The sequence below is a fragment of the Caretta caretta genome, chromosome 11 (genome assembly GCF_965140235.1).
Source record: "Caretta caretta isolate rCarCar2 chromosome 11, rCarCar1.hap1, whole genome shotgun sequence".
NCBI lineage: Eukaryota > Metazoa > Chordata > Testudines > Cheloniidae > Caretta > Caretta caretta.
In genome coordinates this window covers 8594791-8619295 of record NC_134216.1, presented here as the reverse complement: position 1 = coordinate 8619295, position 24505 = coordinate 8594791, and the positions used below count along the sequence as shown (strand labels likewise).

General features: G+C 42.9%; 2 protein-coding genes across 5 annotated transcripts in view; one reads left to right on the top strand and one right to left on the bottom strand.

Annotated features, from left to right (window-relative positions):
• The window catches only part of RALB (RAS like proto-oncogene B), a 78812-nt gene that overhangs the window by 48420 nt on the left and 5887 nt on the right, over window positions 1-24505 (bottom strand). Inside the window, exon 1 of one of the 3 annotated variants that reach the window (XM_048869723.2) lies at window positions 4226-4364. The exons of 1 other annotated variant lie outside the window; for it this stretch is intronic. The gene's annotated coding sequence lies outside the window, so the exon portion shown is untranslated. Of the gene's footprint in view, window positions 1-4225; window positions 4365-24505 lie in introns of those variants that run through there. One more of the 3 variants, XM_048869721.2, reaches the window with a different exon arrangement.
• Window positions 4407-24505, top strand: part of LOC125644931 (leucine-zipper-like transcriptional regulator 1) — a 79884-nt gene continuing 59785 nt past the window's right edge. Inside the window, exon 1 of one of the 2 annotated variants that reach the window (XM_075117730.1) lies at window positions 4407-4511. The gene's annotated coding sequence lies outside the window, so the exon portion shown is untranslated. The remainder of the gene's footprint in view (window positions 4512-24505) is intronic. The other variant, XM_048869706.2, reaches the window with a different exon arrangement.

Genomic DNA, 24505 nt, shown 5'->3' with positions numbered 1-24505 from the left:
CCTTTATGACTGTGATAGATGATCATGATTCAGGATTACAAGTTTTGTTTACATCAACGCTGTCCTTGACCAATCCAGCACAAATGAATAAAGTGGAAAGTAAATATGCTAATACCATATAGAAGACAATAAGTAAAACAGATTTGGAATTGTTGGACTTCAGTCTTCTAACACCATTATTCAGGGCTGGTCCACAGTAACGCTGTAAATCGATCTAAGTTATGCTAGTTCCAGGGTGGATAAAAATCAATGATTTTTTTAAATTGGATTTTTTTGATAGAATGCTTTTTGGGGAAAAAAGCATTCTAAAGATAGTTTTAAATAAGATTTAATTAATCTTTATAGCTCAAAGATATCTCATCATGGAATAGGGATTGTAAATTTTAATTCTATAGTATGAGACAATATATTCATGTAATGTTTAAGAAAAGTTTTGTAAACGAGTTCCAATAGCTCGTGGATTAGAGACCCAATCTTATGAGGTTGCAGAGGCTTCTGTATAGATTATTTAGGTTAATCTTTCTATCTACCCAATGGGACTCAGTGCTCAGTTTAGAAGATACCATCAGAGATGCTTAGTTCTGCAGTTCTCAAACTGTGGATTTGTGTCTCTAGAGATAACATGCTTGTTAACAGCAAAAATGTTTTTAAAGAAAGAAAGAATATATAGAGGTGAGAAATAACAGACCTCAACCCTATTGTCCCTCTGCAAATTTGTGTACACAGAGTCAATCCCTTACCTCTCTTTAAAAATGCAAAGTTTCAAAAAGTTCAATGAATAGAAGATTGTTGGGGGCGGAATAGATCTGGACAAGGAGAAGAAGTCTGGAGATAAATGTGAGAAGGTAGGGACAGGCAGTAGAAACAAAAGTGAAACTGTTTGAGCAGCATATTGCAGAAGTCTTGAGGTCTTTCTGAGTGTAGCCTTCATTGATTTGAGATCTACCAATACCATTCTCTCACTAGAAGGGAAAACCTATAATGGCAGAAGGCCGTAAAAGAGACCCAGTTTGGGAATAAGAACCATTCAAAAATATATGTGTGCTGATGATGTTTTAAAGAAAGTCACACCAGTGAACTGGTGGAAGTCACTTAAGCACTTGGATTCAGACACTGTTGAAGTGATAATCTCACTTTTAACAGCAGTAGCTTCTTCTGCCGGTGTAGAAAAAATATTTTCTTCCTTTGGATTAATTCATTCAAAATTGAGAAATCATTTGAGACCTGAAAAAGCAGGAAAGCTTGTTTTCCTTTTCCAGATTATGAACAGGAAAATGAAGGTGAAGATGACTGAGTTAGCTGCAGAATCCAATATTTAAAGTTTCTCATGTTGACCAGGCTGACATAGTCTATTTTTTTTTTAATATTTCATTTAACTATTTTAGTTAAAAACAATTTAAACAAAAACAAACCTGATTTTAAAAAACTTCTATGTTTAACTAAATTCAAAAATTCATACGCTTGTTTTGTTAAAATATTATATGTTTGCTATTGAAGAAAAAAAATCCAGAATACATAACGTTGTTGTTTTAGTGAAATAAAACAGTTTAAATGTCTGTCTGGTGATGTTCTCCTCCTAATACAGCATGGCAAGAAAATCCTCCAAATATTAATGATTAACCTGTTGAACTGGCGATAGTTCATCTCCCAATGACTTCATAAATAACTGCTTCAATTACCAAACAATCATTCATTTTCTGATATAGCTGTAAAACTAATCTGAAAAGTTTTCTAAAGAAATCACTTTAAAAATGTATAGTGTGTACCTTCTAAAAATGAAACCTACATCTATCTCTGAGTTGTGAAGAATATGTATTAAGGTTATAACAACCAACAAGAAAGCACTTTTATGTAGAAATCCAGGATTAAATCGAGTGTTCCTGACTAGTGATTTAAATCATGATTTAAATCAAATTCACCCCAGCTAGTTCACTTACATAAATTACATAACTGAAGTCCATGTAATTTAGCACAATGTAGACACTGCTGTAAGTTGACCTATACTGATGGGAGACACTCTCCCATCAAGGTAGCTTCTGCCTCTCAGGGAAGTGGCGTACAGACATCTACAGGAGAGCGCTCTCCCATCGACTTAGCTTGTCTTCACCAGACCCACTAAATCGACACCACTGCACTGATCGCAGTAATGCCCATTTAGCCGGTAATGTAGATATGGCCTCATTTATCAGCAAAGCCGGGCAGTCAATCCATCTACAGAAATATCTACAATTACAATCGAGTCTGCACCACTTAGTCCCTCCTACAGCTTTAACTACTGATATGTTGAACATTTAAGAGAACATCAGACAGTGTGCATTCTGAATACAGTCAACCACCAAAATTTCAGAATACTAGTCACACAACTTCCCAATCTTCTCGTGAAGGGGGAAAAAAAAAATCAGGTCTTTCTCACAGTAGCAGATGCTTAAGGAGCAGAAAATATTAAATATTTCAAAGGTTTTTATTAACCCCCCCCATGCTACGTTTGTGCATATTTGCAGTAAGGATCTAAAATCTGGGCTTTAAATTAGAAAAAGCAGGGATGGTCCTGAACACTTGTTGAATCTGTATGCCTCCCTTCCACCACCCAAACATACATGACCCAAAAAGGAAGCAGGGCACAGATGCCAACTTTCCAAAGTTCCAGGGGGTGCTTGACCCCTGGCTCTATCCCAGACCCTGCCCCCACCCCTTCCCCCAAGGCCTCGCCCCACCCCACCTTTTATTGCCCCCAGTCCACCCCGCCCCGCCTCTTCCCGCCCAGTTCTACCCCCTCCTCAGAGTGCACTGCATCCTCACTACTCCCCCAGTGAATTGCAGCAGGGGGGAGGTGTGGGGAGGTGCTGATCCGCAGGGCCTGCTGGTGGGTGGGAGGTGCTGGGGGTGGGGGGTGTTCAGCAACCACCATTTTTCCCCCATGGGTGCTCCAGCCCCAGAGCACCCACAGAGTCGGTGCCTATGAAGCAGGGCTTGACTATATCTGTTTTAATTCTTGCAAGTGGCCTCACAGGACCTCAGGTCCCACCCCTTGGAAAAATGGTAAAATCTAGCCTAACCTCCCCCTTAAATTGCATAATTTGGCTGGTTAGTTTGCCCCACATCTCACCTTCCCCTTCTAAAGTAACACTACATTTGGGCACTGCCTTTTCCTCTTTCAACATCTATACCAGTAAGGTTTCAGGGAGAAAGAAAGCATCTTTATAGATCTGCAACAGGTAAAGAGAACCCAGCCATGTAAGACAAGGTCCTTCAGGTGATGTCCAACTCAGGTAAGGACGATACCATCTCAAACTCCCACATCATCTTGCCCAGTTTTCTGAGTGGTTTTCTCATGCCTACCCACAGTAGTTTGGAAAAAATAAAGACCTCTTCACACATGGGAGTGGCAGCCTAAAACACAATCCACAATGCCCAGGGGACTCAAAAGAAGCAGCATCACTTATCAAAGCAAGTGTAGCATTCATAAACATATGGCAGCAAGACAACCTCGCCCCAAATTCTGAATTTCATACAGGCCCAAGGGATACAAGTTCTCTGAATTAAACCGAGAGGGGGGGGTAACCTCCGATACATGTCCAAAGGTCCTCCCCACATTCCCGAAGAACAGGGACATCCCCAAACACAACTGCCAGGGGAGGGATTTCCAGCCAAGGACTTCTCCAAAGGTGGCCTGCGATATACAGGAGATAGATGACCACGATGGTCCCTTCTGGCGCTGGACTCTAGGAAGCTGCGAGTCTCCTGAAGCACCCCCTGACCTACAGCCAACCCCTCCCCGCAACTCCCCCTGGCTGGGCGGGGCGCAGCCCCGCACTCCCACACACCAGGCTGCCGCAATACTCCTCCCAGCCAGGGACCCCCGCTCTGCTGAGGGGGGTCCGCCATGGGCCCGGACCCCAGCGCACAGCCGGGGCAGCCTGCCGGCAGGGAAAGCCAGCCCCCCCGGGGGCAAGGGGCGACCCCCTCCTGCGGGCAGCCAGCGAGAGGCGGTGGCGGGCTCAGAAGCTCCGTGTGAGAGGGAGCTGGACCAAGAGACCCCACCCCACTGGAGAGGGGGGCCTGGGCCAGACCCGGCAAGTGGGGGGGGGTCCCCCCCCCCATCCCTCGCAGGGGGAAGCCGCGGGGTCCGGGGCTCCCAGCCGCTCAGGAGTGACAGGGTCCCGGACCCCTGGGAAGCCCCGGCTCGGTCCCAGGGGCGGGGGGACAGTCCTGACCCGCCCCTTACCTGGGGCGGACACCCGGCTCCTGGCCCCGCTCCGCCGCGGCTCGGGGCGGCTCCCCTCCCAGAGGGGCTCCCGTGCATTGGGGTTCCGCTGCGCGCTCCCGCCGCGGGGCACTTCCGGCCGCGCGCCGCCCCCTCCCGTCACGCTCACGCCGCACAACCGCCCCGGGCGCGGAGGCGGGCCCGCTTCCGGGTCACGTGCCGCGCTCTGGTCAATCGTCATGCAGCTGCTGGAAGGGGCGGGGCCTGGCGCGGGCTCGGGAGAACCGCGGAAAGAGGCGAGACGGAGGTGAGGCGGGGAGGGGCGGTGCGGGGATAGGTGGGGGAGGGGCGGGGTTGGGACGGCAGGGGGAGGGGTTGGAGAGGGGTGGTGTTGGGATGGGAGGGGGAAGGGGAGGTTTGGTGCTGGGAGAGGTGGGGGAGGCTGGTGTTGGGATAGGTGGGGGAGGGGTGGTGTTGGGATAGGTGGGGGAGGGGTGGTGTTGGGATGGGAGGGGGAAGGGGAGGTTTGGTGCTGGGAGAGGTGGGGGAGGCTGGTGTTGGGATGGCAGGGGGAGGGGTGGTGTTGGGATAGGTGGGGGAGGGGTGGTGTTGGGATGGGAGGGGGAAGGGGAGGTTTGGTGCTGGGAGAGGTGGGGGAGGGTTGGGAGAGGTGGGGGAGGCTGGTGTTGGGATGGCAGGGGGAGGGGTTGGAGAGGGGTGGTGTTGGGATGGGAGCGGGAAGGGGAGGTTTGGTGCTGGGATAGGTGAGGGAGGCTGGTGTTGGGATGGCAGGGGGAGGGGTGGTGTTGGGATAGGTGGGGGAGGGGTGGTGTTGGGATGGGATGGGAGGGGGAAGGGGAGGTTTGGTGCTGGGATAGGTGAGGGAGGGTTGGGAGAGGTGGGGGAGGCTGGTGTTGGGATGGCAGGGGGAGGGGTGGTGTTGGGATAGGTGGGGGAGGGGTGGTGTTGGGATGGGAGGGGGAAGGGGAGGTTTGGTGCTGGGATAGGTGGGGGAGGCTGGTGTTGGGATGGCAGGGGGAGGGGTTGGAGAGGGGTGGTGTTGGGATGGGAGGGGGAAGGGGAGGTTTGGTGCTGGGATAGGTGAGGGAGGCTGGTGTTGGGATGGCAGGGGGAGGGGTGGTGTTGGGATAGGTGGGGGAGGGGTGGTGTTGGGATGGGAGGGGGAAGGGGAGGTTTGGTGCTGGGATAGGTGGGGGAGGGTTGGGAGGGGTGGGGGAGGCTGGTGTTGGGATGGCAGGGGAAGGGTTGGAGAGGGGTGGTGCTGGAATGACAGGGGCAGGGCTTGTGTTGGGAGGGGGTGTGGAAGGGTTGGTATTGGTATGGGAGGATTGTATAGGGAGGTGGCTGAGGGAGGGCTGCTGTTGGGAAAGGAAGGAGTTGGCAAGAAGAAGGAGGGGAAGGTGGTTTTTGGCTCCATCATGCTAGAGATTAAAATCCAGAGATACTTCACCATCCAAGATCTCAAGGAGTGCAACACAAACGCTCCCTCAGAGGAAGAAAAATGTGCTCGGGAGGGAGGGCAGAGAAAGATGGCAGCAGTACCACTGCTCAGTATAGCAGCCAGCTGCCCATCAGGAATGGACACAGAGGGATCAAACACTCAATAAGCTGTGAGGCCTTGTCTTGGGCCAATGCTGGATGCTGCTGACATGCATTCAGAGTTTCTCTGTCTCTCTCTCTCATACATCGTAAGATGACAAAGTATATTTTATTTGAATTGGGGTAGTAAGAGGATAGGGATGGATGGGTGATGGGATGGGAGGAGATGGTTTTGTTGTGAGAGGACAGAGTTGCTAAAGGTCCAAAGTGCTCTCTCTTTTTAGGAGTGCCATCCTCACCTAATGAATCAGATAAGCAGCCAAAGAGCAGCTTGCAAAGTTTTTCAATGCAGTCTACAACTGCCTGCATATTTAATCTAAAGAAGTAGCCTATGGAGATAGTTGTCAGCATGTCACACTGGCTTAAACAGAGCATCGCCGGCCTTGTGGAGACTTCGGGTATGTCTGCACTCCAGCTGGGATCAAGTCTTCCAGACTGAGTAGACTCAGGCTAGCTGCTAAAAATATTAGTGTGGACGTTGCAGCTTGGGCAGCAGCTTAGGCTCTCAAGCCCACCCAACCGTTGGGGTGCTGGTGACTAGCCCCACTCTTCATCAGAGCTGCAACATCCACACTGCTATTTTTACATGCTAACGTGACCCTTAACCACATCTATCCTCTATTTATTGGACACGGGTGAAGGGGAAATCTACACTTGTAAAGTAATCCAGGCATGTCAAAGAATATTGTTTGGTATATTGATTTGAATCAGTATGCGCTGTGACGAGTATAATGTGCATGGTTACCATGGGTATTATAGGGTGTATTTTTGCCTCAGTACTTTGGGAAGGAATTTTACACATCAATTTAGAGGAGAATAAGTTCCTTTGTATTATTATTTGCATTGCACCAACTGTATCCCAGATGCTTTACAGACAGTAAGACAATGAATTCCCTGCCTCAGAGTGGTTAAAATCATAGATAACATTCAAACAGATGGAGGCATATTTATCTCCAACTGTTCTCTCTTGTCATATGTTTAGATTGTGAGTTCCTTGTGGCAGGGACTGTATTTCTTATAGGTACATACAATATCTAGCACAATGGGAACCTGACTGGGTGCTTTTTGTGCTACAGCAATAATTATTATTAACAATATCCTGTGTGAGTGAGCAGTAAAAGTTTTCTCATTTTTTTTTAATTAAAGGAAGAGTAAGATATATAGACGTTTTATAAATGTAAATAAACTAAAATCTGGGGAGAATGTCAACGGGTATGAAGGAACTTAGAAATCATGGTGATGAACATGATAGGTAAGTTAGATTTGCTAGTGGTGAAATGAGTTGACCAAAAGAAGTAGGTTTTAAGTAAGGATTTGAAGGCAAGATTGGGTGGCACATCGGTTCAGGGAGGATGTCCCGGGTAGAGGAGGCAAAATGAGAAGAGACAATATATTGAGCCTGATTCTCCACTGCCTTACTCTCCCCACCCAGTGTTGTCATTTACACTTGCAGAAAATGGCATGAAATTTCAGCACCTGTGTGAGTGGAGAATTCTGATTTGGCAATGTTTTACACCCCTTTGGCCCTCACTTTGGACAAGTGCAAATGACTACAGAAGGAGCCAGTAAGTGGAGAATCAAGTCCTTTGGCTTCAATAGGCGTGCCACCCAGTCATACCAGTTCTCAGTTTGGGCCATTGTGTTTAATACAGAACTCCTTGCATGCAGAGTTTAATGATAATGTTCCATGAATGCCCTTCTGTCTCATTCCAGTTTCTCTTCGTTAGCTGGGATCATCTGGAATTATCCCTTATAGTGGAATACTGGCAATACTGAGTATTGTTTGGGTGGATCAATGCTGCATCCTCAGAAAACTTCCTTCCATATTTCCGTTTCTTGCATTAGTTTATTGCTGTCGCTGACATATGTTAAAAGCCATTATTAGTTTTTGGTTTGTGGAGCCTGAGATTTTGTAACAGCTCATATGACATTTTGAAGAGAGCATATTCATACCAAGGGCTTCTACCTGGAAAGTTCGGAAACAACTGTCCTTCCAGGTGTTAAATTCTTGAGTGCCACATATAGGTATTGGAGTTTTCCTGACATTCTTGGCTTGGATCTAAACTTCATTCTGAAGCTCCAGCTCAGGCAAAAATTCCATTGATGTCTGTAGGGGTTTGCCAACATAAGGGCTTCAGGATTCATCCCTGTTTGACTTTGAATCACAGATACTTGTTTTACTGATATGAACAAATTTTTGCCACTGTTTCCACTGAAGATTATACAAGTTAGGAAGAATGAGTTTGTAATCATCCTTGCCTTGAGTATCATCAGTGTAGTTGTCAGCTAAACAGCAACTGCAAAACCTTTATAATTGAGGAAGTTTGATTTGCAGAGGCTAGTTGTAGTTTGTGGCACCGGCAGTTAGAAAAATAGTGCAAGATTCTTTCCTCTGCTGAGAGCTGCTCAGTGCAAGGGACAGCAGGGTGTGGGAGCCAGTTACAACTCCCTGATTCTCTGCCCTGCACAACTCCAGCCCCAACCCTGGCATAGGGTAGAATGACCATGGGGCTGCTCTGACCTATGCTAGCTGGCAACAATTCCTAAGGTACTACAGGACATCTGAGAAGTGAAGGAACACAGCTAGCAGTGATCCGTCTACATTCCCAGGATGTCCTCTACACTGGAGTAGGGGTGTGGGTGAGGGGGTGTTGGTTACACCTTCACAGAGTTTCCCTCCACTCACAGAGGGTATTCACAACTGGCCATGTGTGGTCAATGTTCTGCAGTACCTGAGTGGCACAAAGGGGTGGATCAGGGGAGAGAATCAAGTCCATCACTTTTTATTTATTAATCTAGCAAAAGTCATAGCCTGATTCTGATCCCATATACAGGATAATTTAATTAACACGGCTGTAAGTCAAGGAAGTTACACTGGTATAGAACTGGTGAGATCAGAATGAGGCGGATTGATAAAGAATACATTGGGATGCAATTTATTTTTTAGCAGAATCACTTTTCACAATAGAACTGTGCTGCATGTGGGTATGAAGCTTTGATGCCCTTTGTTTTCAGAGTATTAGATCTTACATTTAAAAGCACACCTCCCATGTGCAGAGTTTATCAGCCAGTTTATTCTCAGATACCCTGACGGAAGAGACACACACACAGTGTGTTCACTCACGCAGACTTTTGTTCTTTCTTACTTTGTTGTTCTCTCAATGTAAAACAACACAAAAATCTGTTTCGTCTTTGTGCATGGAGAAGCATAATAAAGATGGACTACAAGCCGTCAGGAACAGTATTCCTGATAATGTCATGGCAAACCTGGTGGCTGAACTTTGTGACTTTGTCCTCACCCATAATTATTTCACATTTGGGGACAATGTATACCTTCAAATCAGCGGCACTGCTATGGGTACCCGCATGGCCCCATAGTATGCCAACATTTTTATGGCTGACTTAGAACAACGCTTCCTCAGCTCTCGTCCCCTAACGCCCCTACTCTACTTGCGCTATATTGATGACATCTTCATCATCTGGACCCCTGGAAAAGAGGCCCTTGAGGAATTCCACCATGATTTCAACAATTTCCATCCCACCATCAACCTCAGCCTGGACCAGTCCACACAAGAGATCCACTTCCTGGACACTACAGTGCTAATAAGCGATGGTCACATAAACACCACCCTATACCGGAAACCTACTGACCGCTATTCCTACCTACATGCCTCCAGCTTTCACCCAGACCACACCACACGATCCGCTGTCTACAGCCAAGCTCTACGATACAACCGCATTTGCTCCAACCCTTCAGACAGAGATCAACACCTACAAGATCTCTATCAAGCATTCGTACAACTACAATACCCACTTGCTGAAGTGAAGAAACAAATTGACAGAGCCAGAAGAGTACCCAGAAGTCACCTACTACAGGGTAGGCCCAACAAAGATAACAACAAAACGCCACTAGCCATCACCTTCAGCCCCCAACTAAAACCTCTCCAACGCATCATCAAGGATCTACAACCTATCCTGAAGGATGACCCATCACTCTCACAGATCTTGGGAGACAGACCAATCCTTGCTATATAGACAGCCCCCCAAATACTCACGAGCATCCATACACCACACAACAAAAACACTAACCCAGGAACCTATCCTTGCAACAAAGCCCATTGCCAACTGTGTCCACATGTCTATTCAGAGGACACCATCATAGAGCCTCTCCGTTCTCCTGCTGGTAATAGCTCATCTTAAGTGATCACTCTCCTTACAGTGTATATGATAACACCCATTTTTTCATGTTCTGTGTGTATATAAAACTCCTCACTGTATTTTCCACTGAATGCATCCAATGAAGTGAGCTGTAGCTCACAAAAGCTTATGCTCAAATAAATTGGTTAGTCTCTAAGGTGCCACTAGTACTCCTTTTCTTTTTACCAACCACACTGTAAAGATGATTTTGGACCTTTAAAAGGTTGGGATTGGCTCTGTCACGCTCTACGAACTTCAGGATTCAAAAAACCCAGGAGGAGTAAACTGCAATAGTGGCTACATGTGGAAAACAACTCATAGTATATGAAATATAACTGTTTTTGGCCTCTGAGGAGTTAATGGCAGTTTGATTTCCTCAGCCATTTCCTCTTTGCTACAGACAGCAGAAGACATCACAGTGAAACAGACTTTCAACGGAAAATCAGCTTCAGCTTCAGCTAAAGTGGAGATTTGTGACAGGATAAAACCCCAAGGTAATTTGTAAAAAGAAGATTCTTAATGACCTCTCCCAGCTTGTGAGGCAAGGGATTTCACATTCCAAGTGGTTTAAGAGTCTTGCACCTGCAGGACAGCGTAGTAATCAGTAGCATGATAAATTTAGGGCTGGATCTTGCAACCTCACATGAGCTATCTTTACTCATGCTTGCAGTCCCACTGAGCCTGATCCTAACCCCCTTACTCAGGGCCTGATCCTGATCCCATTGAAGCCAAATATCGTTTTGCTATCGATTTCCATGAAAATGGGGCTTGCTTAGGAAAAACTCCTATAGAAGGCAGGGAGAATTTTTCCTCAGTAACAGTGGACAGACAATATTGAGAATGTGGCTTACTGAGTTAATTGGTACGATTCAGTTGAGTAAGGGTTGTAGGATGGAGATTTGAACCAGTATGGAAAATGTTGCATGCTGGGAGAGGATCAAATCTCAATTGTGTCACTTATTCAGAAGTCTCCACAATAAGGAACTCAAATTAAATTTTCCAGATCACATTATTGATATATGTATCAGTTAATAACATGAGTAACTGGATGTGATAGCAACCAGACATCTAATATGAGGTGATGAATATTTCAAAATGAAGCCTTGTCAATGCAAAATACATTAAGAAATCTCAGAGTATCTTTTTCTGTATATATAGTGTCTAATTAAACTGATTTATTCTCTTACAAAGAGACAACGTCAATATCCTCTTCTAGAAATAAAAACCATAGCTTGTTATGCATTAAAAAGAGACCTGCATATTTGGCTTTAATGTCATTATTTATGTTTAATGCAGGTTTCTCTTTTTAATTTTATAAACAGGTATTGCAAATATTGTGAGGCACGGAGACCTTTTATCCAATTAAACCTAGTAGGACTTTTTTCCAAGCACTGTATTTTACACAAGATAGATTTTTGGATCTAAATTTAGTTAGTTTCTTTCATTGTATTAGTCACGTCTCATTACAATACTTCACAGAGTTACTCTGACAGTGGCTGAAAGCCTGTGTGATGTATACAACTCTTTTTAAAAGTCAAAAGGAAGCAATAGCTTTCACTGCACCTGCAACAATAACACTCTGGACTATGATATTATTAAATCTCCCAGTCTAAGGATTGGTCAATACTTGACTGGGGAAGCTCCCCTGAAAACCCAGATGCTGCAGGAAGTGATTGTGGTGATTAAGTAAATGATGTGCTTTTCTCTAAGTCATTTCTGAATCATTGTCCCAACAAGGTTTCAAGAAAGCACCATACTCCCAACTATGCAGCCTTCTGCATGAGCTATGAATCCAAGTACCAGTAAGCTGTAGTCCTTAAATATCCTATGGCACTTTTTCCAAGAGTAAAAGTGTTAACCCATGTGAATTGAGCAAATTCAAGTTTGTATTGTTATATTTTGCATACTTAAATTCTTCCTGTAAATTCGCTTTGGTGTAGATTCTTCCCCTCATAAGCTTGTGTAATGTGTTGTGCACTGTTAATCAGCAGTTGCATTTCACCCCAGAGGTGACAGCCCTTCAGCAGTGGGTAAAGTAGTTCCTTTCTGTAGTTTTTCCAATTAGTAAAGTTGATAAAGGGATTCAAGTAGCCGAAAGGTGCTACATAAATATAGTACCATTGTGACATGATTTCTATTCATCTTAGATCATTCAGTTGTTCAAAGTAGTCCTGGAGAAACAACCTGCATGGTAATCTTCTGGACTTCAGAACATCTTTACTACAGAGGGGGCATTTACCAGTAATGCTGTTCAGTGTTCATATGTTCATTTACACAGTATTCTTCTATAGAAACAACATGTTTCTTTTGGTGGGGAAGCCAATATACCAACAAACAACTTCTCATTTCCCTTTGACTAAAATGATTAAAAAGTATGATATACTTTAGGTTTGATGATTATGAAAAATGATTTAAAAATGAATGTACCTTGTACCACAACAGTATAGTATAACAGCTCCTCTAATGTCCCTATATTCTCAATCAACTGTAGCCTACAGTTAAAGGCTTGTCAAAAGGAGTTGAAATTAACTTTTCATGACAACCCTAACTGCTAGAAGCTAATTATGTGAGTATAAATTACTAGTGCTCGTCCTGCTTATACAGGCCTTATTCATCCTATTAATTAGCTCAGATAATGACTGAATACTTAAGTGCCTATAGAAACAAAATATATATCTTCTAAGTGACATCCCTTATTTTCTGCTTTATTCCTCTGATGTATGTCCTGCTACTATATTGAGATGCCATTAAAACTCAGGGATGATATTCCTTTAAAAAAGCATGGAATGGATTATTGAACTTCTATGTAACAGTCCTCAGCCTCCATGTGGCATGGAAATAAAAAATAATTTGAGTACAGTAGGACTCTCTCTCTCTCTCTCTTTCCAGTCCTGAACTTTAATGCTTTCCAGATTTCTGTGACGGATTTCTTTCTTTCTTTCTTTTTTTTTTTGCATAAACATAAAAATGTAAAGCACAAAAGCATAAAATTCTACATTAAAATACTATTGAAGGAGGAACAATTAACAAGAGCCAAGAAATTCTCAGTAAGGACTTATTAAACCGTAAATGATTCTTAGCCCAGGGCTAGCGCATAATGTTACACACAACATACAATGTGATTCTTAGGCACCAAAGGAGGAATCAAGAACCTTCATTCTAGATAATATGTCTGTATTTTGCATTGAATAGGGTTCCATATTTGATTTAGTGAGGGCAGTAAGTTTTATTAGGAAACAAATTAATACCCAAGTTAACTAGAACAGAAATATGCTGACAAGTTATTTCAAACAACACTTTAAATTGAAGTAGAGGTGCCCAATCTTTGCAAACCTGAGGACTGCTGATGGGGTTCACCTAACTTGTATGCACTGTACTGTGTAGGGCCAGTTCTTTAGCTGGTGTAATTCAGCATAGCATCATTGACTTCAGTGGAGCTACATTGATTTACAGCAGCTGAGGATCTGACTTTATATGTTAACAATTTTTTTCAAAAATAAATGCCAGTAAACCTAAATTTGTCTGATTTGTAGAACAACAGATCTGGCCTTGCAGATTTTGTCCTATCCCTGGGATTAACATTTTAGGACTGCCCAGCATTCCTGGGCGTCTTTGGCCATTCTTTGATCAACCCAAGTTTAAAGTCTTGATGCTAACCCTGGGCCAGAATCCAATCTCAGTTTTAGCCCATTGACATTACTCCAGATTTACACAAGTATAACTGAGGCCAGAATCTGTCCCCATGTATCTGTACTGAAGACTGCCAACAAATTCCTTTAAGGGGGTGCTGTCCGTTCACCAAATGGAAAAAAATGTGCCCAAGACACGTCTGTACCTGTTAAGAGGCTTGAGAACTATGATTTTACTTTAATCGTACAATAACCTTTGTACAACTTTGGGATCATGTTTATTAGGTAGCTTTACACAAGCTTTTAGGGGACAATTAATCAAAATTTTACATTTCTGATTGTAAACTGCTCAAATCTATTCAGACCTGAAATTCATCCTCAAACCAGATTTTGTGAAGGACAACACTGGAAACTTTGGCTTCATTTTTCTGATCAGACTATTAATACCGGAAAATTAATGCATCTGAACTGTCACATATAGCTACATTCCTTTCATAATCCAAAACCAAGCATCTGAACACACAAGACCTGTCTTTCTGCTGCCTTGCATCTTTTGTAGTCTTTTATATCTGTAGAAAGTGGGTGTAAAATGCTACCAAATCAAAATTACACTTTGTACTGGTGAAAATGACATAGAAAATGCAAGACAGTCGGGAATTGGGGCCATAATGTATGCATGAAGCTCTACAGACTGATCCAAAGTTCATTAAAATCAGGCCAGAAAATGCAAATGTAGTCCAGAAGGGGTTAATTAATGTGCAGCATCCAAACACTTCCATATTAGTGAGTGTGCTAGATTTTCAGTCAGTTTTACTTGCTGTAATCTGTGTTTACACCTCATTCTCATGTGCTGGTATCTTCTGACAATCAAATCGGCATTACTTTTCCGATCAAAAATGAGTGAAAGCGTACCTCTCTTCAAAAGTGGAATAATGGCTCAGGAAGGAGAATCTAGAGGTCTTCAACACTAGCTGATAAAGCTGAACCCAGCACAGTAGTGACCAAAAATCATTACCAATAGATGTTTGGTGGCACATAGCAAATGCTGGTCTCGGGCTGCTTCCCATGGGAAACTTAGTGGGGATATGAATAGGGGCAGATATTCCAGGCATACTGGATGGCTCAGAAGCACGTACATAGTTGGGAAATGGCAAAAGAGGCAGATAGGTAGACCCATATTTTAAAAGATGGATTTTTTCTTTATATGTGTATTAACCCCCGAAGTTACTCCCTTGTAAATTCAGAAAGGGTCTTTAAATAAAACAAGCCTGAGAGCTTATTGTAGAGTGGAGGCAGCTGTCACTTCCCTGCAAAGTGTGTCCTCACATGCACTTTGGAAACCAAATTTTTGCCAATGTGGCATAAGACATGCAGGCAGATGCTAAATGCATCCATGCAAACCCACCTTTTTCACTTTCTCTTTGCAGAGCCTAAACCATGTCCATCTCCCCAACTTGATGCAATCCCACCTTTTTAAATTTCTCTTTGCAGAGCCTAAGCAGTATGACCACTTGCTGCTGCATCTCTCTTTTGATTAGCTCGTGAAGAATGCTTTGCTTGAATCAGCTGGGGATCATCAGAGTCCTCCAGACAAAAGACTCAGCAGTGATTGTGGTTTACTTAAAACTTCTCAGGGGATTTTTTGCAGAGGTTTCAATTCAGCAGGAAATTGATATAAATTCAGTTGAATTTTTTTAAAAATGAGTTTGTATTTTATTCATCTGTGGCTGATATTAGCATAGATGGGCCTGAGCTATCATGTTCCAGTATGATCTTTCTTATATTGTGGCGGGAAGGGGTGCAGACCCAGTGTTTTGGTTCTGCCCATTACAAAAATAGGGTCCATTTGCAAAATGCAAACTTCCGTAAAGATCAGGGCTGTTCAGATTTGAGAGTATGCCTCACACTCATCTTAGCTATTTAGTTGACATTGAGTTGATATTTACAATTCTTTCCAGAATGCTTTGTTCAGGGAGACTCCTAGTTCTTACTAACTTCTTCACTATATGAATAAATCATATTCAAGTTCTCACACTCTGTGCTTTCAAGCATCATCTTGCTGCAAACTTTGTTTAAAAAAAATAAAAGGCCAATACGCTACATTGCATGAAAGTTAAAAGTAAAAGCATAACATTTTGGAAGAAACAGAAAAGTAAAACATTTTGGAAGAAACAAAAGTAAAACAATAACATTTTGGAAGAAACAGAAAAACCTTAGGATTTGAAAACTGAAATATGGAGAATTTTTTGGCAATGGAAATAAAAAGTTTGAGCCTCTTGTCTATAGCTGGGACTCTTTTCTGCCTCCCCAAAGATCATCTGTATACATTAAAATATAAACATTTTATAAATTCTTGAATCTGTATTGGTCATGCATTCTTATTACAATTCCAGCATGCGTATCCTGACACAACCTCAGTTATGCTACTGTGTTTTGGTTAAATGAGAATGAGATTTATTTCCTAGCTGTGGGAAACAAACTCTCCTCTACCTCCAGAGCTTGCCAAGTTGATTTAAAGCTGTCTGCATTCTCATGCGGTTATTGCACATGCAACAAGTTCACTGTACCTCATGATTGAACTGTTGATCCTTGAGACAGCTATCACATGGCACAGGTGAACTTTCTTGTAATTACTGGGTCTTGTTTCCCCGTAGCAGGTATAAATTAAAAGGAATGTGTCCTGTCAGTTCACAGAAGCTCCAAATGTAAAAACAAGTAGATGTGATTGATGTGTTTTTGCCCTTAATTGCTGTACCTACAACCTACCGCATCAGTTTCACCAATTTCTTTCTTCCTCCTCCAGTAGAGAAATCCCCAAGCTGCAGAATAAGCTCTTTCCTTCACCTCCTCAGCTCACCTCCTCTTGCGAGAGCTGATAGCAAGAAGGCCAAGCAAAGGCAATTGTAATAAATCTTTGGCTGTAAAGACTTCAGTCATAAGCAGGCGCCTCATGGGCATCAAGGTCACAAACTGGGGATGGGGGTGGGCAGGGCAATAGACAGTGTGAGATTTCTCTCCAAGAGACCGTCCCCTTACCACCTGAGCTAAAAATATGCCTCTACTGGCTGTAGGGTTAATAGTAAGGCTTATTATTTACAGACCGGCCACTAGAGGGTGCAACACATTTCATGCAGTAAAGGGCCATGCAGTGCTTCAAGTGTGGGGTGCGGGGAGAGAGGGAAGGGAAAGTGCTGCAAGGGGTCCGAGACCCAGCAAAAAAAATTTACTGGGAGCCAGGTTGCTAAGGGGCACACTTTAAACACTGTCTTACTGAAGCTGCTGCTCCCATATTATGACAGACCCTCACTTTTTTCAGACCGGCACCGGACCATGCTGCACAAATACACCAACCTGAACATTACAGACTAATTCATATCTGTCCCTTCTTTTCTATCTACATAACCCCCACCTCGCCAAGGAGAATTCCAACAACCATGTTGCTCTTCCCCTGCAGATTTGGAGGGGTAGCTCCCAGATCACAGTCATGCTCTGCAACAGCTACTACAGTTGATGTGAAATGCATTCTCCCAGACCCATGAGGTGCTCCCAGCTGGACAGCAAGATGTATGAGGTGACACTGTCCCTCTGGCTACTACTATGCAATATGGACCAGTCCATCAGTGAAGTGGTTATGGGCTGGGTTCTGGTTCAAACCTAGCCTAGGACAGTAGTGGCTGGAAGTTTGTTACCATCACAAAAACTACAAATGCAACTGACACCTTAGCAATCTCAGCAGAGGCAAAGGATTGAATGGGCTCTGGAAACTGAGCAACGCTCTCTGCTCTCAGGTCAGAATTAAAGCATATTGGCATGGCATAGTGGGGGAAGTTTACACTGCTACTGCCTGTTCTGTGGATAAATATAGGCCTTCAGTTTCCAAGCACTGCCACCTGTAACCAAAACTCAATATACTTCAAATTACCTAACAAAATGCAGCAGCTGTTTAACAGTGGGCAAAAACACTCTGCTATACCTCTCTAGAAAAGGAAGTAAGGACTAACTTCTTCAGCTGAGGCATTTTGTGGAGGCAGGATGATAATTATGCAAGTTGGAATTTGCCCAGGACACCATGGCTAACTACCCTGTACCTGCAAAAAGTATGATGGGATCTCTGATGAACCTCAGAGTGGTCAGTTTTGCATCTCCTCTGAATATATGAGCAATTCCCAGTGGATTAGAGCAAAGCCAGAAAGGTGCATTGCACATCTTTTTATAACAGAGCACTGCTTCCATTTTCTGGCAGGTGCTGCCCACGCCTAGCTCAATGAGCACTTTTTCCACAACGAATGCTAGCCTCGCCTTGCTGACTGATTAGCCTGAGTGGGCAGGATGCCCACTCTTTCCTATGGAATAGCTATGAAGCAACAGGAAGCACTCTCTTCCTTCCATGGTCTCAGCTTGCTGCCTCCACAGCAACCCCTGCCTTTGCTGGCAAGATATCCCAACCAAATTCCAGTGCAAGCAATTACACTCTGCCTGCCTGAAAATTCCTTTGTGGTTTCAGATGGATAGAGTCATCTTACTACTTCCCTCTCATGAGCTGTTGTGTAGTGCTGTTAAACAACTGCCATTTTTCATCCCAGGAGTGGATGCATTTCAATTGCGGGAGAAGTGATCACCATATAATTTTTTTACATTGGTGATGATTATGGCACATAAGCATGCTGGGCACTTATATTAGTTAGTTTGTAAAGTGCTATGGCACCTTTTGGCTTGGAAGGAGCTATGTTAATGCAAGATATTTTCTTAATTTTCATTACTAACACGATATGTGCTTACAATTTTTGTTTTTTTTTTTAAATCCCAATTGTGACACTTGTACATCTCTGGCCCCTATAGCTATGGACATTTTCCCTTACTGACTAAGAGAAAATGGAGTCTTCACCCACCCTTTTACAAACTCTAAACATTGCTATTAGGTGAGAAACATGCATGTTCCTTACGCAGGACAATTCTTAGCACCATGCTGCAGGAGGCAGTATAGAGGCAGCGTAGTCTAATAGACTGAACACCAGACTAGGAGCCTGCAATATTCATTCTGGTTCTGACAATGACTCCCTCTGTGGCCTCACTTAGCATGCAACAACTCAGCTTCCCCATCTGTAAAATGAGGATAGTGTTTACCTTTCTATTTCACAGGGTGTTGTCCCAATTATTTAATATTTGTACAGCACTTCTAAGATATAAAATGCTAAATATTATTACAATAGGCACATACATATGGCAAAGAGGGCATTACTGTGTTTGCCATTAGCATCTTCTCTATATCGAGACTCATGGTCACATTCTGCTCTGGATGTACACCTGTATAACCAAGAGCAGAATTTGCCAGCTGTTCCTGTAAGGCTCATTTGCATTAACATAAGAACTTAAGAATGGCCCTACTGGGTCAGACCAAAGGTCTGTCTAGCCCAGTATCCTGTCTTCCGAAAATGGCCAGTGCCAGGTGCCCCAGAGGGAATGAACAGAACAGGTAATGATCAAGTGATCCATTTGCTCATTCCCAGCTTCTGGCAAACAGAGGCTAGGGACACCATTCCTGCCCATCCTGGCTAATAGCCATTGATGGACCTAGCCTCCATTGTAAGGGAGCTTTTTTGTTTCCTGCTTCATTTGTATTGATTTACATCAAATCATAGACATGCATGGTGCCTAGAGGTGCATAAAAACACACGGCCCTTCCCTGTGAAGATTACAATAAAAAATGAATAAATGCACAGTAGAAAGAACAGCGGATGCCAATTAGCAAGGGAATCCAGGCCAGGGAGTATGCTTTTCCAAAGACCTGATTGAACATGCATTAGTAACTCATCATCTGTAACTGGACAGAGTTAAGTTTTGTTTTTTTTTTAAGAAGTAGATAGCAATGCCTGGTGGATAAGCACAGAAACGCGTTATAGGAGAAATGCATTTTAAGGAGGGATTTGAATGAAGACAGAAAGGTGTATTTGTTCAGAAAGACTTCTTCCGTAAAGATTTACACCAGATAAAATAACTCAGACTCTTTTACACCAAACGTTACTTCCTGAGGAATGAGAGTATAAGAAATAAAGCAGCTTTTCCTAAAGTATATTTTTATTATTATTATTAAAGAGTGCCCTTACACACAGCGCCTGGAGTGACATTAGCAAACTCTGGCTGCACTTTCATTACAGGATTACCTTCAGAAAATCCCCTGCCATTATCAGACACGCTGACAAAACCAGAAATGTGTGCTTCGTCCAAAGAGGAAAAATGTAATTAACTCCCATCCATCTAAGTAAGGAGGTGAACTTCATAACTGAGAGCTTTTGTAGCTTTCCACTGTGTGTTAACTGTCTGCCTGCATTGAAACTGAGCCAGGGATGAATCCAGTATCAGTTGTGCTTAAGCAGGAGTTTCAGCTGAAACTTACATCCATCTCAATCAATTAACAAAAGAGTTTCCCTGAAGATAAAGTAATTGTTTCAACTTGTATTTCTGTGACTATGTTCAGTTTGGTAATTTATACCTAAATCGTAATAAGATTTACACTGCTACTTCAATTAAGATTCTTCTCAACGACTCTTAATTTTAGGACTAGCTCAGGATGTGCAGTAATTTATACCTGATCCTGGTCCAAGTGGCATCAATGAGAGCTTTGCCATAAATTTCAATGGGAATAAGCTCTAGCCTTGCTCACCTTCTCTCCTCACTGCTCAGCCTCTATTATCAACAGTACATAAGGCCCAAACTACCAAACCCATTGAAGCTGACGAGATTATTCATATAAGTAAAAGGTTTGCAGAATCAATCCATAGTCTGATCCTGCAGACCATGCACATGCAAGATTTCCATTTATTTCAATGGGAGCTGTGCACTCATAATTACTGCAGTTGTGTGTGGAAAGCAGGTACATGCACATGAATATGTCTAAACAAAGGGTATGTTGCAGATTTTGTTTTCTCACTGCGTGATATTGAATGGAAGAGTAATTTTATTAACTAAAAGTCTAGGGTGGGATTTTCAAAAGCAGTTAGCATTGGCCTAATTACTCCCACTGACCGCAGATTCAGGGAACAGATTTAGGCCAATATTTGAAAATCCCATCCCAAATTACTACACAAGGGTTTTATTCTAACCCCAATCTTTATGCAAGCTTCCCATCACCAGTGGGAAATCCACTGTTGGTAGAGGAGCCTAAAGGAGCCTAGCTTTGTAATGTTGACCCACAGGCAATAATAAAAATGTTATTGGCTCTTGCCCAGAATGGGTTAACACCCATGGTCTACGTGATGCTGGAGCTCTTGGCCTCCAGTAGAAACCAACAGAGATCAGTGAGAACCGTCTGAAGATTTGTAATGCAAACTCTTAATCCAGCAATTAAATTTAATCAGTTATCTTATTCCTCAGTTATCGGAAGAAATTGAATTTGTTATTATGACTCTTTATATGCTAAAACATAGGTCAAGCAGCCGGAGCACAGACCTAGAAGCCAGGAACTGAAATCCAATATTAGCACTGCTGATTATTTACACTGTGGGCATGTCTACAATTGAAATGCTACAGCTGTAGCGTTTCAGTATAGACACTCCCTATGCTGATGGGAGGCGTTCAGGTAGGTGAACCTTCCATCGACCTAGCACTGTCTACACCAGGGGTTAGCTCGGCTTAACTACGTCATTCAGAAGTGTCGATTTTTCATGCCCGAGTGATGTAGATAGGTTGACCTAACTTTTTAGAGTATACCAGGCCTGTCACTTAACCTCTCAGTTTATCCATCTATAGGAAGGGGATAATATTTTTTTACCTAATCCTCAGGGATCTTGTGAGGATTCATGAATTAATGGTTTACTGGAATGGAATGGGTTACCTGGAGGAGGTGGTGGAATCTCCATCCTTAGAGGTTTTTAAGGCCAGACTTGACAAAGCCCTGCTGGGATGATTTAGTTGGGGTTGGTCCTGCTTTGAGCAGGGGGTTGGACTAGATGACCTCCTGAGGTCTCTTCCAACCCTAGTATTGTATGATTCTATGGTTGTAGAGCACTATGGAGAAATAAAGCTCTCTATAACTACTTAGTATTATTACTAATAATAGACTTGCCACCTTTCTAATTGCTGGTAACTGGACCCCTGAGGCCTGCCCCTGCTCCACCTCTTCCCCGAGGCCCCGCCCCCTTCTCTACCTCTTCCCTCGAGACTCCACCCCCATTGCATGCACTCCTCCCCTTGTCGATTGCTGGATCATCTCAAGGAGCCTGCCTGCAGTTAGGAGGCAGCCTCGGCTGAGCAGGGGCTAGGGCAGGTTAATAAACCGGGATCTCATAATGCCCTGCAGTCACCTGACTTTTGATTCAAGTTCCATTTTGGGTGGTCAGGTCCCCTTTTCGACCAGACTTTCCAGTCAAAAACTGGGCACCTGGCAACCCTAAATGGCACCCGGACAGAGAAGCCAAAACCCGGACTGTCTCAGTAAAACCCAGACAGGTGGCAACCATAACTAATAGACATATCTCCATATCTGCCATGGCTAAACATAAAGAAATATATTCACACTACTAATTGTGTTATTGGATGTATAGAATGTGTCTCGGTTTATTGCTATGACGACTGTCTTCCCTTAAACATTCCTTGATACTGCCAGAATATCTGCTAATTCAGAGAGAAAGGTTAATTAAACGCATCCGCCGATTAAAGCAAGGTGCAAACACTGCTCTGTGGCCCAAAGCTAGTCTTCTAAACTGTCATTGTTGAAACCCAGCAATAGTTGGAAACAGAAGCTAGTCCTTAAGCAAAATAGTTTCCGATGAAACTCATTTCTGCAACAAACACAAAAGGCTTTCCCCTAAGATTAATAGTTTCATCTTGTATTTGTCTAACTGAACCCAGTTTCTGCAAGAAACATTCCTATTGGTATTTGTATGTTGAAAGAGCCAAGATATTTTAAAAACTTTCCCTATGGTGCTATGATTAGCACACGAAGATGGAATGCTGGGGGAAATTTTTACCTTGCCTACCTTCCAAACACCACGTTAGATAATTAATATAATTTAAGATAATGAGATAATTCATTTTTCAACATCTATTCTGTTTGTTTACTTTGTGCCTTTTATTCAACTTGCACAATGAAAACAGACCAGTCAATTCACTTTCATTTATTCTCTGTTTCTTCTCAATTTCAAAAAGAAAAGGAGGACTTGTGGCACCTTGGAGACTAAAACAAATTTATTTGAGCATAAGCTTTCGTGAGCTACAGCTCACTTCATCGGATGCATTCAGTGGATCCACTGAATGCATCCGATGAAGTGAGCTGTAGCTCACGAAAGCTTATGCTCAAATAAAGATGTTAGTCTCTAAGGTGCCACAAGTCCTCCTTTTCTTTTTGCGAATACAGACTAACACGGCTGCTACTCTGAAACTTCTCAATTTCACTTTCTGTTTTTGATGCACTAACAATGCAGTGTTGCATTTGCATTCTTAATTCTGCAGGGAGAGTTCAAGGACCCTTTCTACAAGCCTTGCACGATGAATACTTTGGCTAACCTTCTCTGAGCAAAGATGTGGCTGTACCTCAGTTTCTTGCTCACTCTCTGACAGGGGAAAAGGGGTCTCTTTTATATCCTTTTCCCCGCGTGCACTGCTGGCATGTCTACAATTCCCATCACTTCTAGGAACTACTATCCCCAGAATGTGCTGAAACAATATAACAAGACCGTTCAGGACCTATTTAAAAACATTAACTAGTAATGGGATGAGCTACATGAGTAAAGATTACTTGAGTTTTCACTGTACGTTTTTAAAATAAATTTGAGGCTTAAAGTGAAGTGACATGATGTCGTCTTAGTCATAGAAGCTTGTAGGTTATCTACTCCCGAACTCTCTTCCCCAAAAGATGAGAATATCCATAAGTCCCACTGCCTCCAGGATAAAAATGTGAGCCCCATCTCTTTGCCAGAGCTTTATCCACCTAATAATAATAATAAATTAAACACTCTTCCTTCTCATTCAGACTGTCCATGGGCAATTTTCTCAAATTCATTCATTATTCAAAGATATTTGCGGAATAGTTTCTGTGAATATATTTCTTAATCTATAGACTCTTCATGCATAGCTCTTTGTTGACAACTGAATATTCACATTCTAGCTGTTCTCATTAGTTTTTATCAGGCACATTGGCCACATATTGTTTCAATTTCTGGATTAGATGAGTAACTCAGACCTGGGTTTCTGTCAGAATACTCACATTTATGATTCCCAAGTTTCCTTTGCACAAATATTCTCAAGTGTTTGATTAAAATTTGCAGTTTCCACAAACATTCCTGCTGGTAAACTTGATTGCTAGATTGCTCATAGCAACTGTACACAAAGGGAGCATAGTGAATATTCATGGACTTTTTTAAAAGTTATTTATTCAGCTTTATTTGCATCTGATCGAAAATCCACTAAAGTCAGAAGGAGTCTTTCCATTGACTTCAATGGGCTTTGGATCAGGGCATTAAATACCATCTGCCAGTAATGAGTATTAGATAATAGAGCCCATCATCTCCAAAAGACAGAACCTCTAACCACTGTTAGATGCACATCTCTGTAGAACTGCCTTGCGTACTGTCATCATTTGGCATCAGACCATTTTCTAGATTCTGATTCAACACTGAAATCTGTGAAAAGACTCCCCTGGACTTTAATGGTAGCTTGATAGGTTCAAGTACTGTACCGGGGTCCAGTGATTTTCTCACCCAAAGGTGAGTGCTGTTGACTGAGCCATAATGATGCATGCAGAATATGCTCATTGTTAAAATTTGAAAGACCAGGTAAAACCATTCAGAAAAAAAAAAGACAGTGGGTTAGTTATGTTAACTCAAAGGAGGAGACAGAATAGCATTAGCTTTCTGATGTA